The sequence below is a fragment of the Carcharhinus amblyrhynchos genome, chromosome 11 (assembly GCF_965287045.1).
Source record: "Carcharhinus amblyrhynchos chromosome 11, sCarAmb.v2.hapA, whole genome shotgun sequence".
Lineage (NCBI taxonomy): Eukaryota > Metazoa > Chordata > Chondrichthyes > Carcharhiniformes > Carcharhinidae > Carcharhinus > Carcharhinus amblyrhynchos.
This window is the reverse complement of record NC_137334.1, coordinates 56,173,774-56,197,858: the sequence shown is the minus strand read 5'-3', so window position 1 is coordinate 56,197,858 and position 24,085 is coordinate 56,173,774. Positions and strand designations below refer to the sequence as shown.

General features: G+C 40.4%; 1 long non-coding RNA gene across 1 annotated transcript; it reads right to left on the bottom strand.

Moving 5' to 3' along the window:
* Positions 1-10,448: 10,448 nt before the first annotated feature.
* On the bottom strand, positions 10,449-20,643 carry LOC145349717 (uncharacterized). The gene is made up of 3 exons (XR_013888138.1): positions 20,567-20,643; positions 13,512-13,616; positions 10,449-10,682 (listed from the first exon to the last, which is right to left on the bottom strand). It is a non-coding gene; the product is annotated as an uncharacterized LOC145349717 (long non-coding RNA).
* Positions 20,644-24,085: the final 3,442 nt, after the last annotated feature.

Sequence of the window (24,085 nt, the reverse complement as noted above, 5' to 3'; positions counted from 1 at the left end):
GTACTTGTAGTATGATTTGGTTTAAAAGGAGATCTAGAATTTACTGTTAGTAGCTGATTGCTGAGGTGGAGAGCAGTGACTGTGACCTTAGTTGAATTTGGGCATAGACTCCAGTAGTTGAATTATTGTTCCATCACAAAGTCCTGGGATGAGGTACTGCTGAGTTCCTCAAGGTCGGTTGCCTAGGTAGTAAGGGTCAGATCTGCATAGAGAAAATTCCTACAGCTGGTACGAGGCATGTCACTCACGTAAGTGTTGAAGGGGATTGGACCTAAAATTGAGACTTGGAGGAGTCCATTATAGTCTCCAAGTGAAACTATATGTAAGAATTTCTCAGGAGACAACAGAAATTTGGCATGTCAGCTACGACTCTCACCAACATTTACAGATGCACCATAGAAAACATTCTTTCTGGTTGTATCACAACTTGGTATGGCTCCTGCTCTGCCCAAGACCGCAAAGAACTACAAAAGTTTGTGAATGTAGCCAAATCCATCACGCAAACCAGCCTCCCATCCATTAACTCTGTGTACATTTTGTGCTGCCTCAGCAAAGCAGCCAGCATAATTAAGGACCCCGCATACCCCGAACATTCTCTCTTCCGCCTTCTTCCTTTCGGAAAAAGATACAAAAGTTTGAATATCCAGCCTACGGAAGAAGATAAAATGTCAGCCTCCAACATTATTACAAAGTCAGAGTGCATTCTGTCTCATTGCTTCTCAGAATGGGTGGCTGGTTCAGCAAAGACAATGAACAAGCAATGGGGATAAGTGAATTCTACGTGTCAGTCTTACAACCACTGCCCTACATCTCTCATACTCTCACCAATCTCTTCCCAGTCCACAGGACTTTTATCCTCATCTGAGATGTCTGTCTCTTCCAACCAGTGGACCTGGCTCCATAACCACAAGCCATCTCCAATGCTTGTTCCTTCAAACAACATAGAGAAGGAGATTTGGGACCTCACCCTCTGTTCGTCCTCAATCCTGCTCATTGCGACTCTTCTTCTGTCAAAACAAAAGTGTTTACATTGGTCATCATCTACATGCCATAAAATACCAGCCTGGCAAAGACATGGGTTCAGGTCCCTTTCAAATTGCTGCACCTCACCCTTACAAACAGGGTTTATCAATGCACAGGATCGTTTGGTTCCGTAATATAAAGTACTGTTAATGCTCTACTTAAATCTGTTATTGCATTAAACACATTAGCCTGTTGCCATATAATCATAAAATGGTTACTTTTGATTTGGTTTATTATCGTCACATGTGAAAAGTATTGTTTCTTGCACGCTATATATAGAGGAAACGAGAGAGTGCAGGACGAAAGATGCCATTCAGCTCAAAGTATCTGTGTCAACTCTCTGCAAGAGCAACTCGCTTAGTCCTACTCTACTACCTTTTCCTTGTAGTCCTGCAAGTTTTTCGTTCAGATAATTACATAGTTCCATTTTGAAAACTATAATTCAATCTGCCTCCATCACACTCTCAGACAAAGCATTCCAGGTCCAAACGAGTCACCAAGGAATAAGGTTTTTCCTCACTTTACCACTGCATCTTTTGCCAATTACCTCAATTCAGTATCCTCTGGTTCTTGATTCTTTCAACAATTGGAAAAGTATCCCTCTATCTACTCTGGTCAGATCACTCATGACCTTGAATACCTCACAGTAGCACAGTGGTTAGCACTGCTGCCTCACTGTGCCACTATGGGTTCAATTCCAGCCTTGTGTGAGTGTCTGTGTGAAGTTTTTATGTTCTCTTGTTTGTGTAGGTTTCCTAAGGGTGATCTGGCTTCCTCCCACAGTCCAAAGATGTGCAAGTTAGGTTGATTGACCATAATAAATTGCCTCTTAATGTCCAAAGATGTGTCGGTTAGGTGGATTGGCCATGGCAAATGTATGGGGTTACTGGGATGGAGGATGGGATTGGTTCTGGGAAAGATGCTCTTTCGGAGAGTTGGTCCAGACTTGATGGGGCAGTGATCTCCTTCTGCATTGTAGGGATTCTATGATTTCCAGATTTACTCCCAACCTTCTCTTCTTCAAGGAGAACAGCCCCAACTTCGCCACTTCTTCCAAGTAACTAAACTTCCTCATCCCTGGAACCATTCTTGTGAATCTTTTCTGCACTTTTTCGAATGCTTTCACATACTTCTTAAAATGTTGTGCCCAGACTAAACACAGCACTCCAGCTGAGGCTTAACCAGTATTTTATATCAGTTTATCATAACTTCCTTGCTTGTACCAATTTAAAAAGGCCAGAATCACATATGCTTTCTTAAACTATCAGGGTCTCAGACCTCATACCACAGACAGTCCTCGGACATAACCGGTTTCTGAAAACTGCATTGTAAGTTGAAATATCGTAAGTCAGCAACGATTTTCTTTAGGAACAATGTTATAAATGGGAGATTGGTTCCTGAACTAAGGTTGTCGGGTGCCTGGCAGTATTAAATGCTCTCAACTCTTGTGCCGTCAAGTCGCTCAGGTGATTGTTAATGGTTGCACGCCTTAGTATGAGTTCCTCAATTGGTGTGGGGATACAATGAAAGCATTGATCATTGTTGGTTGCCTGTTTAAAGTTTATGAAGTTTATTTATTATTGTCACAAGTGGGCTTACATCAACACCACAATGAAATTACTGTGAAAATCCCCTCTTTGCCACACTCTGGTGCACACTGAGGGAGAATTTAGCATGACCAATGCACTTAACCAGCGTGTCTTTCAGACTGTGGGAGAAAGCCAGAGCATCCACGGGAAGAATGTGCACACAGACAGTGACCCAGCCTGGGAATCGAACCCAAGTCCCTGGGGCTGTGAGGGAGGCAGTGCAATCACTGTACTACTGTGCCGCCCTATGTCTGTGAGTACACACTAAATACAGCATATGAATGCATTAAAATCGCGATGGTTGTGCCCAAAAAATTAAACAGAATAAAACACTTACTTCCAGCCTAATAAAGACAGTTCGACCTTTCCGGTCATACAAATGGGCTGTGCAGAATGTCAATACACATGTATGCACATCCTGGCATGGCGTCATAAAGTTGAAATAACGTTGTAAAGTTGAAATGGGGTGTCAATTTATAAACATTGTGAGTGCTGTTAATCATAACTCAAACATCATAAAGTCACAGTCTGTCTGTATATATTTTTTATAAATATAGGTGTTCCCAAGGATAATTTCCAAAATTTTAAAGACTGGACAAAGACTTTTTAAAATGGCTGAAACTATGTCTGTCTATGGCCCTCGAACAAAAGAAACTTTTTTGCCGTACCAGGGAAATTTGCACATTGTTATCTCTGAAGAGACATTAATGACCCCTGAGGGCTGCAGAGGCCAAATTTAAAGAGAAATATACAAAAGCTATTTGCATTTCAAAAGTCAGGTCCAACCAAACAGAACCTATTCAGCTGTTAGGTCAAAGTTTCCTACAACTTCCTTTTTAAGTCTTAATAGCTAGAACATTTAAACATCTTGGGAACCCAGACGTGGGATACACTCCCTTTGCCAAAGACATGATGAAGAAGTGGGACCACCTAGCTGGTGCAGCCAGTTCTATTGCCTTGCTGCATTGGAAACTTAGTCTGCTATTTTACCATCTGCAAGTAGCAGTACAGAAAAAGAGATCTGCCCAGATTGAATACCTGGTCTCATTTGCACACTTTCTCCTAGAACATCTATATCATCACTGACAAGATTGGTACATCACTCCCGTCCATCATCCTATGTAAAGTCAATATCATTGAAAAAGTAAACTTTACAGCATTGGTTTTTGACCTGCTGACCTCCATGAAGAAATACCTCATTAGTCTTTGAGTATGAACTCTGGGCACACGTGAAACCAAAATTATTTTCTCTGTGGTCTTTTCCCTGCAAATCTTTTTCTACATCCTCTTTCACTGTATGAATGCACAGGTGGCTATAGAATGGTCATCTCCCACATTTTGAGTGTGTACAAATAATCTAACCCTTTGAGTTCATGCTGTCTTGAGATTTTTATGAGGTTATTAGTGGAAAATTGCATCACACCAAAACTGAGGAGTTGAGAAACATGTCACTGCTTATGAAGAGGGAAGTAAATCAAAACAATTTTCTACTTGCAGGCAAATGGTGAGAGGAGAAATCAGGGATGTTTAAGTTAACCCTTCTCTTGTCCGTAACAAATCTGAATCTGCCCTGCCAATATTAATGATTTGTGCACTTTTTTGAACGCTTTCACATACTTCTTAAAATGTTGTGCCCAGACTGAACACAGCACTCCAGCTGTCTGCTCCTGCACCCCCTTTAGAATTGTAACCTTTATATTTTATATTAATTTCTCATCCATTCTACCAAATTGCATCACTTCATAATTCAATGGTATTCAAAATAGTTGTACTAACATGAACCATCTCAACATGACAAAACTTTTCGGTGGTATCAGAATACAAAAAGGCTTGACTATCTTTGCTGACAAGACATCATGTAATTATAGCACTCTTTACGATATGTAGTGTAATGCAAATGCTTCTAGGCCACTTCAAATGGGTGGAATTAATAGAATTAAAGTGAGTAGAAACATTAGTCTTTATCCTCTATTGTCATCAAGACTGTGCATTTGTATTAAGTCATCAAAGTGACCTCAACATTCCACCATTCAACATAGTTAGTGCGTGTAATACAATGTGAAGTCCATCTAACAACAAAATATGATCTTGCTGAATCACGGTAAAATTTTGATGTACGAAATCTCATTAGATCCGCCCCCCACAATCATGTTAGGCAGAGATTGCTGAAAGCCAAGGAATTCCCATTCCTACGTACATCTCTAATCTGATTGGTTTACAAATGTGGTCAATGTCAAAAGCAATCATAACCATATTTGGGTTCAGCCAAACTTGTAGGCATAGCTTGTCCTTTCACAGAAAGGTCTGAATGTCAAATGATGGCCTGTCCAGCACTCCATGATGTTGCGCTGTTGTGGTCAAGGACCCCACGCACCCCGGACATAATCTCTTCCACCTTCTTCCGTCAGGAAAAGAAACAAAAGTTTGCGATCATGTACCAACTGACTCAAGGAACAGCTTCTTTCCTGCTGCCATCAGACTTTTGAATGGACCCACCATGTATTGAGCTGATATTTCTCCATACCACAGTGAATGTAACACTAAATTATGGACTCTCTCCTTTCCTTCTCCCTCTGTATTCTATGAATGGTATGTTTTGTCTGTATAGCGCATAAGGAATATTTACACTGTATTCCAATGAATGTGACAATAATAAATCAAATCAAATAAATTCTGTCTGTGACAGCATTCTGCAAGCAACCAGGATAAAATGAACATTATCCTTTCTTCAAATAAAGAGTCACATTATTGGTTTACCAATCCTTGTGTATGACTGACATGTTTATATCAAAGAAAAGAAGAACGTAACGATAGGCACATTTATGGCCAGGCCAATGACGGTATGTTGTTTATCCTAAAATACACTTTCTTGGATTGAACCATCTCCCTTGAACAGGAGCCTGATTGATTAGGATCAGTTTGGTTTGTCCTCTCCCCACTCTCTGCTTTCATGACTTTCCAAACATTGTAAAAAGTCTGACAACACCAGGTTTAAGTCCAACCGATTTATTTGATAGTAAATTCACTAGCTTTCGAGGTTACCCTCTTCGTCAGGTGAATGGAGAGTTCTGGCCTCAGACAGAGCATATAAAGCACAGACAGTTTACAGCTATCTGTAATCTCCTTACATATTTGCTCCTCAATTTCCCACTGACTATGATGGGAGTGTGTCTCCTGCTCCTGTTGGGATTGGTGTTATGAAAGTTTGTCTTCCTATGCACACTGGGCAAAGTCTGTTATTTTGTTGAGTGAAGTTGTCCTAGAAAGGGACAAAGTAGAAAACTGAGATGCAACAGGTGGCAAATTAACAGCCATAGCTGAGAATGTTTGGAAATGATGCGGATATGCCGGCGTTGGACTGGGGTAAACACAGTAAAAAGTCTGACAACACCAGGTTTAAGTCCAACCGATTTATTTGATAGTAAATTCACTAGCTTTCGAGGTTACCCTCTTCATCAGGTGAATGGAGAGTTCTGGCCTCAGACAGAGCACATAAAGCACAGTGCTTTATGTGCTCTGTCTGAGGCCAGAACTCTCCATTCACCTGATGAAGAGGGTAACCTCGAAAGCTAGTGAATTTACTATCAAATAAATCGGTTGGACTTAAACCTGGTGTTGTCAGACTTTTTACTGTGTTTACCCCAGTCCAACGCCGGCATATCCGCATCATTTCCAAACATTCTCAGCTATGGCTGTTAATTTGCCACCTGTTGCATCTCAGTTTTCTACTTTGTCCCTTTCTAGGACAACTTCACTCAACAAAATAACAGACTTTGCCCAGTGTGCATAGGAAGACAAACTTTCATAACACCAATCCCAACAGGAGCAGGAGACACACTCCCATCATAGTCAGTGGGAAATTGAGGAGCAAATATGTAAGGAGATTACAGATGGCTCCAAGAAAAAATAGGGTGGGAATAGCAGGGGATTTTAACTTTCCCAACATTGCCTGGGACAGTCATAGTATTAGATGGTTGGAGGGAGAGAAATTTGTTGAGTGTATTCAGGAGGAATTTCTCATTCAGGATGTGGATGGCCCGACTAGAGGAGTGGCAAAACTTGACCTCCTCTTGGGAAATAGGGAAGGGCAAGTGACAGAAATGTTAATGAGGGATCACTTTGGGTCCAGTGATCATAATTCTATTAGTTTTAAGATGGCTATGGAGAATGATACGTCTGGCTCAAAAGTTAAAATTCTAAATTAGGACAAGGCCAATTTTGATGGTATCAGGCAGGAACTATCAAAAGTTAAAAGGGGGAGTCCGTGGGAAGGCAAAGTGACATCTGGTAAGTGGGAGGCTTTCAAAAGTGTGTTAAACAGGGATCAGGGTAAACACATTCCTCTTAGAAAGAAGGGCAAGGCTGGTAGAAGTACGGAACCCTCAATGACAGATGGAGTTTAATTTAGATAAGTGCGAGGTAATGCATTTTGGTAGATTGAACCAGGGCAGGACTTACTCAGTTAATGGTAGGGTGTTGGGGAGAGTTACAGAACAAAGGGATCAAGGGGTAATGTTCATAGCTCCTTGAAAGTGGAGTCACAGGTGGTCAGAGTGATGAAGAAGGCATTCAGCATGCTTGGTTTCATTGGTCAGTACACTGAACATAGGATTTGGTATGTCTTGTTGAAGTTATACAAGGCATTGGTAAGGCCACACTTGGAGTACCGTGTACAGTTCTGGCGACTATTATAGAAAGGATATTATTAAACTAGAAAGAGTGCGGAAAAGATTTACTAGGATGCTACCGGGACTTGATGGTTTGAGTTATATGGAGAGGCTGGATAGATTGGGACTTTTTTCTCTGGAGTGTAGAAGGCTGTGGGGTGATCTTATCAAGGTCTATAAAATAACGAGTGCACAGATCAGCTAGATAATCAATATCTTTTCTCAACAGTAAATTTATTTACTGTTGAGAAAAGCATGGATGTTAGAGAACTTGGGGACATAAATACTGATGTCTTGAGGAGTGTACATATTACAGAGAAAGAAGTGCTGGAAGTCTTAAAGTGTAGTCAAGGTATCCCTGGGACCTGATGAAGTGTATTCCAGGACATTGTGGGAGGCTAGGGACAAAATTACAAATTCCTTAGCAAAGATATTTGAATCATCAATAGTCACAGGTGAGTTGCCTGAAGATTGGAGGGTGGTAAATGTTGTGCCTTTCTTTAAAAAGGGTTGCAGGGAAAAGCCTAGGAACTACAGGCTGGTAAGGCTCACATCAATGGTGGGTAAGTTGTTGGAAGGTATTTTGAGAGACAGGATCTACAGGCATTTAGAGACGCAAGGACAGTCAGCATGGCTGTGGGAAAATCATGTCTCACAAATTTGATTGAGTTTTTTGAAGGGGTAACCAAGAAGATCGATGACGGCAGTGCTGTTGATACTGTCTACATGGCCTTTAGCAAGGTCTTTGACAAGGTACAAATGGTAGGTTGTTGCATAAGATTAAATCTCATGGGATCCAGGGTGATGTAGCTAAATGGATACAAAACTGGATTGATGACAGAAGCCAGAGGGTGGTTGTTGAGGGCTGTTTTTCAAACTGGAGACCTCAGGGCTCGGTGCTGGGTCCACTGTTATTTGTCATTTATATTAACGATTTGGATAAGAATATAGGAGGCATGGTTTATATGTTTGCAGATTACACCAAGACTGGTGGCACAGTGGAATTTGTCGATGGTGGTGTTACCATGTATCTGCTGCTCTTGTCCTTCTAGGTGGTAGAGGTTGTGAGTTTGAAAGGTGCTGTTGAGGGTGCTTTGGTGAGCTGCTGCAATACATCTTGTAGATTGTACACACTGCTGCAATTGTGCATTGAGAGTAAAGCAAAGCATTTTATATGATGACACTTAATCTGTGTTGGATATGGTTCTCGTTATAACAGGATGGGGAAGCAGACAATTACCACTCAGAGGGAAAAACATAATCAAAATACACGTTTTTTTTTTGAAATATTGAAATTGATTTCTGCATTTATTTTTTCTCCTAATTTCTGTGTTATCCATTAAACAGCAGCTCCAGGTCACAAAACTAAATGTCTAATCTCTGGTTATAAGGAGGCTGTGTTTTATAAACTGGTAATCTATACCAAGGTGGAATCATTAGTTTCTTTGCTGAGGAATTAAGGCAACCATATTCAAACTTGGCAGTATGACCCTGTAAAGAAACAAGCACATCTGATGGGCAAATTATAATATTAATTTGATTAATAGACAAACAATTAAAGAACGCTGCTCAACATAAAAAAATAAAAACACTGCCACAGCATTTGAACCACTGTGAGAAGGCCAATTGTGGAAACTCATAACAAAGCTCTTCAGTTACCTTGCTGTTGACAGCATGCCATGCAACTGCACTCAACTATATGGTCCTAAAGGTTCTTCAATTCAGTAAGAACTAATAATAACTGGTCTGTCTTGACAATGTTACACAATGTAATTCTGTTTGACTTCAGCAGAGAAAATCATATTAAAACAGACATCATAGCGAGGAGGCATTTTATTCAGCCAGTTTGGTCACATGGGTCGAGTTCTAGAGTGTTAGAGCATTCTTACAGATTAACCAAACGACACTTCGAAAGCATAAAAATTAAACTGTATTGTATGTATAATTTTCTTAAGTCAATATTTATTTGTATATCTAAATTGTTTATTATGTGGATTCAAAAATTGCATGTTATCTTAAGTATTCATGCTATGATGTAATCTTCATTTATAAAATCAAATCTATAATGGTTTTTTTACAATAAATATTCATTAAACAAGTACAGAAGAGTTATAGTCTTGCATTTATACCCTCACAAACCCACATATAATAACAATATCTTAGGATTCCAAGAGTTGATAGTGGGACATTGCACAAGAGTTTATTCTGCTGTAATGCACCTTTCTGTATATTCTATCCTAACATACCTTTGTTAGGTTGGAAACTTTTGGGAGAAAGATCATTTTATTTCAGGACCCAGCCCAGTCAGACCCTCTTTGGCTGGTTCTCTTGCATTACCTTTGATTTCAGCACATCCCTGCCTGGCAGCTTGCCACCTGAGATCACAGGTGGACCTGGGAAATGTGTGGTGCTCAGATGCTGTGCTGCCGTTTATACAAGTCATTACAGCCAGAGGAGGCTGAAAGGAATTGTTACCGTCACAGACAAGAACACTAACAATAACCAACATAGCAAGTTCACACCTGATTCTGTCAGTGGTACATGAAGACACCAGGAAGCTATCATGCCTGGAAGGTATCCAAGACCTGCTCTCATACATAACACTAACAGGTATGTAGTTATATGGTGCACAATACACATCGAATGACAGCAAAATATCTAATATGTTGCTATAAGTGGCAGATGTTTTAACTGAATGGATGCAAATGATAAGTAACAGCTAGTTATTCAAGGTTATCGACCTTCAGCTTTTTCTGAAAAGTATACCATTAAAGCTTTAACCACAGATCATTGGAGGAGAGGGCTAATTCCTTGAAAATGTGTCAACTCACTAAACTAAAACCATGACTCAGTAATGCAGTTCCTTTCTCCCATCTCATCCTCACCCTGGGCTTGTCAAATCCTGTGGTATCCCACATAAGACCATAAGATTTAGGAATAAAAGTAGGCCACTCAGCCTATCAAGTTTGTTCTACCATTCAATGAGATCATGATTCCTCTGATATGTTAATCTTCAACTCCACTTTCCGGCGTTATCCCCATAATTCTCAATTCCCTTACTGATTAGAAATCTGTTCTCAGCCTTGAACGTAATGACCCAGCCTTTACAACTCACTGCGGTAAAGAATTCCACAGATTCACAACATTCTGAGGGAAGAAATTCCTTTCAGCTCTATTATCCAAATTTCAGAATTCTGCTGGATGGCAGAAATTTCTCATCTCTGCAGTTTACAAAGTAGAAAAATAACTAATTTGCACAAATGGCATGAAAATCTCGCACAAAGCACCAGAAGATTACATTGTTCAGCAAAAAACACTTCAAAAGTCATGTAAAAAGTATTTGCTGCTAATATGAAATGTCACTTGTTTCACTTTTCTTCACGGTGTTCTTTTGTTTGATTTCCTGAAGGAGGGAGAGAAATTTTGTCACTTTCAATGTAGAAATGCATCAGCCATTGACTGTTCTCTAGCTACACTGGTTGCTGCAGTGGAGCTTTTCCAATTATACAACAATGTATGGTTCCAGCAACCCCCATTTTAGAATCCTCCATTTCATCTATTTCTGACGTGAATTAATGTGCGGTCTTGAATTTGCGGGGGTGATTCTCCCAGCCCGTTGCACTCAGGAGGCCAGGAAACTCAAGCAGGTCTATGTAGTGGGCCTCCTGCTGGACTCCGTGGTCTCAGCAAGTCTCTGGGAACTGGATTTCCGGCACCATCAGCACAGCACCGATCTTTGGTGCAGAGCTGTATAAATTATTCAAATTTGCATTAAAATACAATTTGAATCCCATTAGCAGGCCTGGGTCTGAAATCTCTGGACTTGCTAATCTCTCCCTGTCACCAGGAGTGTTTCAGGTTGGAGGGGGTGTGGTGGGGGGGAGGGTGGGGGTGTAGCTGGTGGTGGTGGTGGGGGGGGAATTGGGAGATCGGGATTGCTGGTTGGTGGGGAGGGTGATGGGAGATTGAGGCAGACAAGCAAGTGGTGGGGGGAGCACAGTCAAGGCTGGCCTGGACATAGAACATAGAACTTAGAAAAACTACAGCACAAACAGGCCCTTTGGCCCATAAGTTGTGCCGATCATATCCATATCTACTCAGCTTTCCTATAACCCTCAATTCTATTAAGTTCCATGTACTCATCCAGAAGTCTCTTGAAAGACCCTATCGAATTTGCCTCCACCACCACCAACGGCAGCCGATTCCACTCACCCACCGCCGTCTGAGTGAAAAACTTACTCCTGATATCTCCTCTGTACCTACTCCCCAGCACCTTAAACCTGTGTCCTCTCATAGCAACCATTCCAGCATTGGAAAAAGCCTCTGAGAATCCACCCGATCTATATCTCTCAACATCTTATACACTTCTATCAGGTCACCTTTCATCCTTCGTCTCTCTAAGGAGAAAAGACCGAGCTCCCTCAACCTATCCTCATAAGGCATGCCACCCAAAACAGGCAATGTCCTTGTAAATCTCGTCTGCACCCTTTCAATAGCTTCCACATCCTTCCTGTAATGAGACGACCAGAACTGAGCACAGTATTCCAAGAGAGGTCTGACTACGGTCTTTTAAAGCTGCAACATTATCTCCTGACTCCTAAACTCAGTCCCTCGATTGATGAAGGCCAGTACACCATACATCTTCTTAAACACATCCTCTACCTGTGAGGACAATTTAAGAGTCCTATGGACTGGGACCCCAAGGTCCTTCTAATCCTCTACACTGCTAAGAGTCTTACCCTTAATATTATACTCCTTCATCCCATTTGACCTGCCAAAACGGACCATTACACATTTATCCGGGTTGAAGTACACCTGCCACTTCTCTGCCCAGCCTTGCATCCTATCTATGTCACGCTGCAACCTCTGACATCCCTCCAAACTATCTACAACACCACCAACCTTCGTGTTGTCAGCAAACTTACCAACCCATCCCTCATCCAGGTCATTTATGAAAATTACAAACAGCAAGGGTCCCAGAACAGATCCCTGGGGCACTCCACTGGTGACCGACCTCCATGCAGAAAAAGACCCATCTACAACCACTCTCTGCCTTCTGCAAGCAAGCCAGTTCTGGATCCACAAGCCAACAGCCCCTTGGAGCCCATGCCCTCTCACTTTCTCAAGAAATCTTGCATGGGGGACCTTATCAAATGCCTTGCCGAAGTCCATATAAATCATAGCTACCACTCTTCCTTTGTCAATGTATTTAGTCACATTTTCAAAGAACTCAACCAGGCTCGTAAGGCACGATCTGCCTTTGACAAAGCTGTGCTACTATTGAGCATACTAAACTTCTCTAAATGTTCATAAATCCTGTCCCTCAGAATCTTCTCCACCAGCTTACCAACCACTGAGGTTAGACTCATCGGTCGGTAATTTCCTGGGCTATCCCTATTCCCTTTCTTGAATATAGGAACCACATTCGCAATCCTGTGTGGGGCCAGCAATTGGAGCGTGGGGGGAATCGGAGGGGCATTGATGCAGGATGGCAGGGTTGGCCAGCAATCAGGAGGCTGGCAGCACAGGATTACCGCGCATGTGCCGGTCTTGGCAGTGACAGATCAGCGTATACACAGTGGCCCGCTCAACACTATGCTGCCGGCCTCTCCACTGGGAATAGGCCCCACCCCTGAATTTCTTGCATGAGTGCTCTGCAGTGCACAGACTGTGGGAGTTTCATTTTGAAACTCCCGATGAATAAAACAATGGGATTTACTCCAGTTTTTACACTAATTTGACAGTTTGAATTTTTTTGGGAGAATTGCCCCCATCATCTTTTCTGTGTGTTGGAGGGTCGACCTTCCTGTAGGGTGAAGTGATGTCTGATTCTTTGTTGATCCCTGCATTGGGCATTCATCTAACAGAAACTGTACAACAATGATGCACAGAGTGGAAAAGGCATGTTTATCCCTCACAGGCTTAATCTTTAAGGTGTTGCAGTACCAGTTAGAAAGGCAGTCTCAGTTATTTTTAAATTGTCTTACAAAGTCATACGCATGGAAATAGGATTTTAAAACATCAGGTACATTTAAAAAATCTTGCTAAAGAGTAATTTACATTGAAATGTTGAGTAAGTCAAATAAATGTTGACAAAAAGCCATATGCATTTAAAGGTATTTTAAAAGTCACTTCAACCTTATTAAAAATATATTTTAAGAAATCTGTTATGTTATAAAGTTATATTCATTTGCAATTCACAAATATAAACTTTTAAAATATCTGCAGGTACCTCAAAGTTTGCTCCTGTTGCTGCAAGTGTCTTTCTGAAATTGTGGAATTGCTGTACAGAACAAAAACCCTTGCTGAGCAGGCTCTATGTCTATTCACAGCAACCCTAAATAACCAACATAAAAGTCAGCATTAATTGTGGGCAATTAGACTGATGAATGAATTATGGGTCCCTGCAGTTAACAAAGTAGTTTGGTAGAACCATGTGTGAAGGTTCCGTAGATACACATTCTATTATATTGCAACGTTCAGTTTTTGGCAAAAATGTGTGCATATGCACACATCAGGAGTTGTAATGCCATTGTGATGCTCAATCGTGATGAACATCTCAATGTTCATTGCTAATGGTACTGTAAAATCTGGTCCATTTGTTTGCGCCAGCTGTTTGCTTGCACAATTCAAAAAGAGTCCCATTGCCCTGCTTTCTTCTGATAGTCTTTAATTTTCTTCTGCTTCAATCTATTTAGCCACTTTTCCCTTAAAATCTGCAGTGATCAACTCAGCTATTTCCTGTGACAAAGTATTGTAAACTCCAATAATTTCTGCAGAAAGATTATTTTTCTAACTTCTGTCCTTATGTGTTAAGTTGATGTTTCTTTATCACTGACTCACTAACTAGGGGAATACCTTTTCCCTATTTTTCCTTTAATAACAATTTTTCATTTTAAAACCTCATATTAATCTATCCATACCTTTTCTGCTTGAATAGAAATATGCTCAGAGTCTCATGTTTCTCCTCACAAATGTGGCTTTTTATTCCTGCTAGGATACAGCTGAATCTACAACCTACATTGTCTTGCACTTTAATGCCCCCTTTATAATAAATCATCCAGTGCACACAGTTCCTGGAGTTGTGGCTTAAATATTATCTTGTCTAAATTTATCATTACCTCTTTGATCCTGTATACTGTACAGTATCTCTCTTTCTAAATCCAAAAAAGTTATCATTTTTATAACTGTAACTGTCCGTACTTATATTCTTGAGGAATTAAGTATTCGTTACTGTTATTGACTTGGAGCTACCTACTTCTAAGAAATTACTTTCATACTGTTCCAGGTATAATCTGTTAATTAACTAGCAGTGCCACTCCATCCCTGAAACTGAGTTGACTATTTTTAATGTCCAGGAAGAAGGTCATATACAAACAATTGTAGGTATCGAAACTCTAGAACTGTGATGTTGCTATTTTTGCAATCCTATATTCTTACATTGCATTGCTAACATTCAATCACAATCCAATGAATGCAAAAGAGTAGAGCTGTTGTATAAACGCAAAGCTCCATCTGTAGGTTATTTTAGGTAGTAAACTGAACACATTTTCATTCTAATTTCCATTATATTGTATTTCAGGAAATGTAACCATCATGAAGGGACTTTAGCAACGAACTTGGATGATTTAATTTCTGTAACTAGCATGTGCATGCTCCAAACGTTATTGAGGTATATGCATGAGTTTTATTCACAGTTAATGGGCAGAAGAAAAAATAAATCCCACGTAAAAATAATTATATTTCCAGCATATGTCCCCAGAACCGGGACTCTGTTCATTAATGGTATTTTACAAAACTCCTCTAATTTTATTGTTCATCCTGTGAAATTAGACATGTAATTTCCAAATATATTTTTATAATTTTTAGAAAATCATAGATGATTTGCTAGGTTGCAGCTTTGGAATTAAATTAACCTTAGAACATAAATATGCCAGCATAGCCCATGCTTGATTTATGTATTTAAGTACACAATTTGAAGCAGTTACACATTAATAGATAATTTGATTGTTACATGTTAACATGCCACTGTTGCAGCTGTTTATGCAATTTCAAAGCTTGTTCAAATGATGCACTGTTTGTTATAGGATAGCAATCAAATGGGTTTGAATTTTCAGGATCATGAAGAGTTGGCATTAAACATATCCCCACTTGGAGAGTTGTTGGCAGTCAGATTGGCTGGCAGTATCCCAGTCCCTCAGGGCACAATGCTGCAGTGGCCAGAAGAGTACTGCAGGGAGCTGCCTGTCACTAAGGCCCAGGAACCGGGGGACAGGTAAATGGCACGGGTCCCATGGTGGGGAGGGTAAGGAAGGACTTGGGGAGGGCACAAGGGTCGGGGGGGATGATTGGGGTCTCGGGGGGATAGGCAGCGGACAGACAGAGATTCGAAGGTCACCGAAACTTGAGGGGAGGGTGCTCCCAGTCAGAAGAGTGCTTCTGATGGAGGCGGTGTCACTTCCTTACCAAGATCCAACTATGTGCATTTATGTTTTCCCCCTCACCAGCTGTCATGTCCCCACCACTCTAAAATTTGAAGCTGGATGAGAGAAGACCCTTCTCTCTCTCTCAGTCCTTCAGAGTCAAGAATGACTTGCTTCCACACTAAAAATGAGTTCTTAGGTGACTGAGGAGTCCAATCCATGATCTACAATCTCTGTCAAAGGAAGAGCAAACAATGGTTGGAAGAGTAGGTGGGTGGGGTGCCTGGACTGCTACGTGCTCCTTTCATTGTTGACATTTGTTCTTGAGCTATCCAGGTGCTTCCCGAATGCTTTTCCTCCAGTTCGGGAAGTCTTCGGCCTGAGATTCCCACGTTCAGTGGAGATGTTGCACTTTTTCAAGAAGGTTTTGACAGTGCCTTGAAGCATTTCCTCTGCCCTCCTGGGGCTTGATTGTCACTTCAAAGCTCGGAGTAGAGCACATGTTTTAGGAGTTTCATGGCAGGCATGTGGAAGTTCTGGCTTGCCCAGTAGAGTTGACCAACTGTAGCCAAAGTTTCAATGCAGGGGATGTCAGCCTGAATTCGAACACTGATGTTGGTATGCCTGCTCTGTAGAATTGTGAATTTGTAGGAGCTTGCAGAGGCAGCTGCAAAGCTTCTCCAGTGTTTTGAGGTACATGCTGCACACAGTCCACATCTCTGAGCCACATAGAAGGATGCGTATCACTCCTGCTCTGTAGCCCATGAGATTGGTGCCAGGCCTTCAAAGACTTCTTTCGTCAGATGAACAAAGGCTGCATTGGCAAATTGAAGGCAGCGTTGGATGTTGTTGTTAATATCTGCCTTTGTTAGCAGTAGGCTTCCAAGATATGGAAAGTGATCCATGTTGTGAAAGGCCTCATCATGAATTTGGATAACCATGTTGTGAAAGGCCTCATCATGGATCTGGATAATTTGATGGTGTGTGGCAGGAGCAGGTTAGTTGAGGACTATTGTCTTACAGTTGGTTTACTATGAGGTTCATGAGATGCCTATGAGATGACGGCTTGGAGTTCAGCCTCCAAGTGTGCACAGATGCAAGCTGTGTTTGCATTACCATAGTTCAATGACAGAGGACAGAGCAACCTTGGATCTGGCCTGCAGGTGGCAGGGGTTGGACATATTCTTGTTTGTTCTGTAGTTTAGTTCCACCCCAGCAGGGATTTGTGAGGGTGAGGTAGAGCATTGCAACAAGGAAGCTTGAGAATAGCCGTGGTGCAATGACACAACCTTGCTGGACCCCAGTCAGAACATGAATTGGATTTGTGGTGGATCCTTTGCCACGATTATGGCTTGCATGTCTTCATGGAACAGACAGAGAATAGTGACAAACTTCTGTGGACAGCCGAAATGGAGGAGGATGCACCATAATTCCTCAGCATTAACAGTATTGACAGTCTTTGTGAGGCCAAAGAAAACTGTGTTAAGGGTTTGTGCTGTTCCCTGAATTTATCTTGTAGTTGTTGTGTGGGGAAGATCATGTCTATAATGCTCCTTAGTGGGCAGAATCCACAGACTCTGAGAGGAACTCTTCAGCCACAGGGAGAAAGTGATTAAGGAGAACTCTTGTGATGATATTCTCTGTGACTGACAGCAGGGAAATTCCTCTGTAGTTACTGCAATCGGACTTGTCATCTTTTTTGAAGTTGGTCACAATTATGGCATCTCTGCGATCTCCCGGTATGTTCTTTTTATTCCAGGCACCAGGCCTTAGGAAGGATATGTTGGCCTTAGACGGAATGCAGCACAGGTTTACAAGAATGATATCTAGACTTCAGGGGTTTAATTATGAGGAGAGGTTATTCTAAAATTTAGAAGGTTAAAGGATGCACTGATCTAACTCTTCAAGACACTAATAGGAAAAGACAGGGTAGATAAAGAAAAATTACTTCTGTTGATTGCAAACTTTAGTATAGTCTAAAAATTAGGGCCAGACCATTCAGGAAAAATGTTAGGAAGCACTTCTACATTTGAAGGTGATACAGATTTGGAATTTTCTTCCACAAATGGCAGATGGTGCTATATCAGTTGCTCTCTTTAAATCTGAGATAGAAATATTTTTGTTAAGCAAAGGTATTAAGGGATATGGGCCAAAGGCAGGCATATGGAGGTAGGCCATAGATCAGCCATGATCTCATTAAATGGCAGAGGAAGCTTGATGGGCTGAATGGCCTCCTCCTTCCTATGTTCTCATGTTCCTAAGGGAAATTAATTCACATATTCATGCCAATAATGCCCCTCTGCGATACTTTAGTGCTTTGGCAGGGATTCCACCTGTTTCAGATACCTAGTTGTTTTTTGGCCAAAGGATGGCCTTTTCAACTTTGTGCTGGGTTGGGGTTATGCTGAGATGGTGACCCTCTTGTGGCCTAAGTGGCTGCTTAAGGTCCTTAATTGGGGTAAGGATGGGCTTCCTCTCCCAGGCTCTGCAAGTTCCAGCATAAAATTGCTACCAGGTCAGGGTGGTTGGGAATCCAGAAATAATCCTCCCCATGCAATTTCATGTTCCCCTCCCATCTCAGAGCCCTTTGGGGGAAGATAAAATTCTGGCCACAGTCTTTGTACAGATGAAATATTGCATTTGTACTCCTGCATTAATCTCTATTTGTTCTTAACAGTCATTGTAACTGATCCAGTTTAAACTGTGGAGCTATTTACTCAATTCAAATGAAAGAGCAATTATTTTTCTTCTCTTCTCCTATCATATGTTTTTGATTGTACCCTCAAAGTAAGATATTTCCATCAGACAATTAGAAATAGTTGCTATAGCTTTCAGTTTGAGGATTTAATCTGAAAATCTGAAGTCACGGCAATTACACATACAGAGTAATTTGTTTTTGGCACATGAACATACTCAGGACAACTGGATAAATTCAAAGGAATTATATCATGACCTGAATAAAATGTGATTTCAAGGAGTATTGAAAGTATCGTGAATCTTAATTTGACATTCAATGGGAAATTTGAGAACATCTGCTTCCGAGAATTTGATCTCAGAATATAAATTCAAATACATCATTATCAGCCAGCTTCTACACAGAACGATTTATGAAAAATTCTATAATTTACAATTTATTTAACTAAATTAATTAATTTACAAGTTAATTAAACAAATTTGAAGAAAATACATTTTTCTTCCTTGCACCAGATTTTAAATAATTTGTAAGACAATCATTTATTATAATCCTGGTTAAATTATGAACTCCCGACAGTGCAGAAGAAGGCCACTTTGTCTACTGAGCTCATACTAGCAATCCACCAAGGTCCTATCCCTGTAATCCCGCATATTTACCCTGCTTGTACGCCTGACAATAAGGGGCAAATTTTGCATGGCAATCAACCTAACCTGCACATCTTTGGAATCTGGGAGGAATTTCCTGAATGACACTTTCCTATTGCAAATTTGAATGTATTTTTCCCTGTAAAAATAGCAAACACTGAAAGAGAATGACCCTCTGTAATATGTTTAGAAACTATCTATGTTTTGTTGCAACACTTTTAACATGACCAGTTTTCAAGAGATCAGACTATATTAAAAATGATGGCCAGAATTCTCCAACTGTTCATGCCAGTGGGACTCGCTGGTCTCACCGGCAGCGCACTCCTGCCCATGGGTTTCTCACTTCTGTGGGGGTGACATCAATGGGAATTCCCATTGACAGTAGCAGAACCAGAGAATTCGTCTGCTAGCAAACAACACACCACTTCTGCTGGTGGGAAACACACTGCTCGGAGGTCAGAGAATGCTACCTGTTATTTGCCCTGCATTTATCAGGGAATATGTTTCAAAACCTGAAGATTATGAATAATTTTTGAAAAAAGCAATTGCCAGTTGAATAAAATGCTGATTAATCTATTCTGCTTTCCTAATAACTTCTATTTTCTTTCCAGAATTTCAGCATTCATGACATATTTATTATTAACTTACGTTTTCTAGAGTTTAATTGTTACAAATTGTTACTTAGTATCAAATTCAGAGAAATGTTGAAACATTCAGCCCACTGAGTCTGCACCAACTACCCAAAAATGCGCTCTAACTAGGTCCAATCCACCTATCCCTCTAACCCTACAGGGATGTGAAGGAAGAACTTGCAGGGTAACCAACATGTTTGGCCGCCTTACAAACACACCTATCATAACCATCAAACCTTGCAGTGGATTTCTGGATCCACCTGGAATGTCTGGCTCAGAGGCAGAGATGCTACCCACAAGACCTCACTAGCATCCCAGCCTAAGTGTTCAAGTTAAATAGTGCCCTTCACCTGTGTATCTTAACAATACAATGAATATCAGTCCTCCTTATCATTGATTTGCGACTGTAAGGATGAAATACAATGGTGCACTTGAAGATAAGTGGCTGGGTATTATTGAAGTACTATTATTATTGAAGTATTGAAGTTTCTTTGTCCTTTTTACTGTGCAATACCTTGGGGACAGAAGATGAAGAGAAGAAGAAGCCAAAACACAATGGCTATTGATATTTTAGAACAATATTTGAGCTTAAGTATTGGCAGTGTTTATGATTAAAGATTGCATCTGAGCAATAGGAACTAAAGGGACTATGGAAGGAAATGATGGAAGCATTTTTCTTACCAACTAGCAGCTGGCAATTCCCCCCCCTCCCCCACCCCATGTCTACATTTCTCACTATTTCTCCCTTATCTCTGCCCAAACATTCTAGGCATCTTCCTTCTGGTGAGAGTGCTTACTAATATGTGGAATGGAAACCAGACAAGAATGAAAACTCTGAAAGGGATTACAGGTGCAAGAAACAAACAAACATGTGTCTGTCTTTCATTACTCACCTTCAAGATAGTCAATAATTAAAGGGACATTTGCTGGTGAAAGAAGGGAGAGTAAAGCATCTTCTCGTACCTCTTGGAAGTTTCAGAAAAATAGTACCTGTTATGCAACACAGGAAAAACAAGATGAGTGGAAATGTGAACCTTGCTCAGTAACATCACTTTTTGACCAATATGTCAAATCAATGAATATCTTCTGGTACATGTGGGACTGTGTGGGAGTTACTGGTAATAACACTCATTGTTGGGGTCACCTCCCTTCACTTAGCCTGAACCATGGATCACCTTCCCTTGGTGTCAAAGATTTTCTCTTTCCTTTGTCTGCTTTCTAAGAATAATACTTCAATTGAGGAGTCTGTAAATTTAGGGGACCCTTCATTACTGATTTCCAATTTAATGCACATTAAAATAGTTGGTGCAGCTAGTTAAATGCTGTAACAGGCCTAAAATTCAATGTCTCCCTTTCCCTTCACATCACCCCTTCTTCCACTCCACCACCCCCACTTCTGTCCTTACTGCTAAGATGCAAGCTCTGAAATGAGGTAGTAAATTATATCACAATCTTGATGTGCTATTGTCCCAGGGAAATTGGACAGTACTACATTGGCAAATTGCAAGTGTGATCTTGACATATTTAGTGTAGTATCTTGGAGGAAATTCCTGCCCTTTACTTTTTTCTTTTGGATAAAATAATTCTAGAGTATAACTATATGTATTTTTGATCAGTGCAAACAGAAATATAGGCTTGTCTAATATTCAATTTATTTGTACATGCAAAGCCTTTATATTCAGCTCCGCTTGTACTTCAGGAAGAGGTTAGGCTATCACGCTAAATTTCACTACAATTTAATGTTTAAATTAAGAATCCTAATCAAATCCTTCAATGAACATGTTACATATAGTCTTGTTTCTTCACTGTCCTAGTGACGTATTGCAGAGCAAGCTTGGTGCATATTTTATTTCTTTATTGTTGGATGGGACAAAGGTGACAGAACAAATAGAATTGTGAAAAATTGTTTGTGAACTAGACAAATTTGGGGAATTTATTTAGAAGTAAATTCTCCATTGGGTAAGTCCTTATCAGTAGGATTGAATATGATCTCTGCTTTTGCTTTCCATGTTTCTTGCATACTTCAGGATCATGCAGGTGTTATTGCAGGACTGAGCAATCTACTACACACATTGTATTGTATAATAGCAGCTTTGCTTTGGTTGGTAGATTGCCAAATCTGATTTTTTTTGCAAAATAAGGGAACACTAACAACATTTTCTATGGTTTTGGAGGTAACAGATTGCATGAATGTGGAAATGCATGCAACTTCACAGAATCCAATCTGACTCTACAGTTGGAAAGGTTTGTCTTTTGTGAATAATCAGACGGTCTGTGATACTTACAATGTTACCCATCTGTTGGCTAATTTCACATGATCGCATCACGACATGTTCGTTCTGTCACAATTGACACTCCCCTGGTGGTTTGAGGCTGACAACAATACACAAGGTTGGCTGTTAGGTGAGAATGTTCTTTTTTAGGAGGATTAAGATGTACCAACATGACCAGATGCAACACTTTTCTGTATTTTTTGCTGTGTTCACAGACTGAAATCATGGTTGATAACTATATGGCTTCATTTCCTAACCTATGCGGAAAGGATTGTGAAACACACGCTCTCGAAAATGTATTTTATAGCACATTGTGGTCTTCTCAAGATGCAATTCCATTACCATAGCCATTCAAGGCAGTATTTTACCATAATACTTTCTAAAAAATTTTTTTTGTGTTGTATATAACTGTCGGTTGTGATTCACTTTGTTACAAATATCTTAAAATTCTTGAGAAACTTAAATTGGTGGACGAGAGCTATAAAACAAATACGTTTTACTTAAAAAATCAAAAGTAATTTTCTAAACTTCTACATGTGAATCTTTTAAACAGACTAAGACATAGGAATTAATAGAAAATTAATGAGCTGGATTGAAAATTGGCTTAGCAACAGGAAGCAAGATGATAAATAGAAAAAGCTCCATCTGTGGTTGCAATGACGATTGGAGTCTTATACCTGATTGTCCTGCTGTTCACAGTATTCATAAGTAAATAGTACTTGCATTCATGCAGTATCTTACCATGTTGAAATTTCTCAAAGCACTTCACATAATTAGTTATCAAAATGCAATGATTTGTTTTTCTGGCAAATAATAAAGTAATTCTCTACCTGTAAACTTATCAAAGGAACTTACATTATCGAGATGAATGGCCATTTAATATTTTACTTTGTATTGATTGAATGGCTAAATTGTGGGGAAATCCCAAGCACTGTGCCCAAGAAGCCAAACAAGTACAGAGATGCTGAACAATTCATACTATTTCAGAAAAATTCTGCCATGTATCACAGAACTGGGAAAAGTCCTGAGACTTTGTAGGGAGCAAAAGTGCCCCTAAGGAACAAGGTGGTTCCAGAATGAAAAAGGCTGTGATTCAGCCAGCAAAATTGACGGAATCTGAGACCAAGCAGCATAAATCTGCAGAACAGCAGAGAGCTAACAATGGTGAAGAAGCCCAAAAGGGTAGGGTACTGCCCACAGACCTTGAGTGAGAGATGCTCGAAGGTAGCAAGGCTAATTCAAGGCCAGAGTATTTAAAGCAGGTCCAGAGAAGGCCCTCAGAGTCCCAAGTAGATTTCCCTAAAAATCTTCAAAGTGAAAAAGTCATAGAATTCCTGCAGCCAGGGAAATGTAGTGAGGGAGATGACCCACATAGCCAAACAGCCAGCCATTTCTAAAAGCAGGGAGTCCATGACTTTCAGAGAAGCAGGAGGTCTGGTTGTTTGAAACCTTCTTTCCACTTTTTGAAGAGGTCTGTCCAGAAAGTCCCCAGACCTACCACTTAAGATGATAGGACAGATCAAACAGTTAAAATAACAAATTAGGGGAGGGGACACGTGAAAGGACCAATTAAGTTGGAAGTATATAAATGCATTGTCATGCTCAGTAATGCATGTGATATTATGAGTTTTCAGTTAATATTTTAAAAACTGGACACAAACAAGCTACTTAGATGGCTGCTACAAATCATGTGACTCTTGACATTTGGAACAAAGGCATTATCAAGTCTCCAATGAATACCTAATGGAATCACAGCCAACTATGGAATTCACATATCTCCTTGTTTACGGATAGGCCAACGCCTAAACACAATGGCGTGTCCTTGTTTCATACTGGACAAAAGGGAAATCAACTATCAACTTCAGAAGTGTCAACCCAGTGGTCATGCAATTGATGCTGAATTTGGGGTCTATATCCTTCAAGACCCTGCAGACCCATGAAAACCATCAGTCATCAGCCCGTCTGAGAACCAGACTTTGAAATGAACTTCAAGTCATTAAGTAGCAAAACTGCTTAAATTGTTCCAGTTTCAAAGTCCATCTGAGAACCAACCCCCGAGATATTTAACTGCAACTTGCTGCGAACCCTTCACTTTACAAGACTTTCACTTCAACATTAGATCACTGAATCCATTCAAGA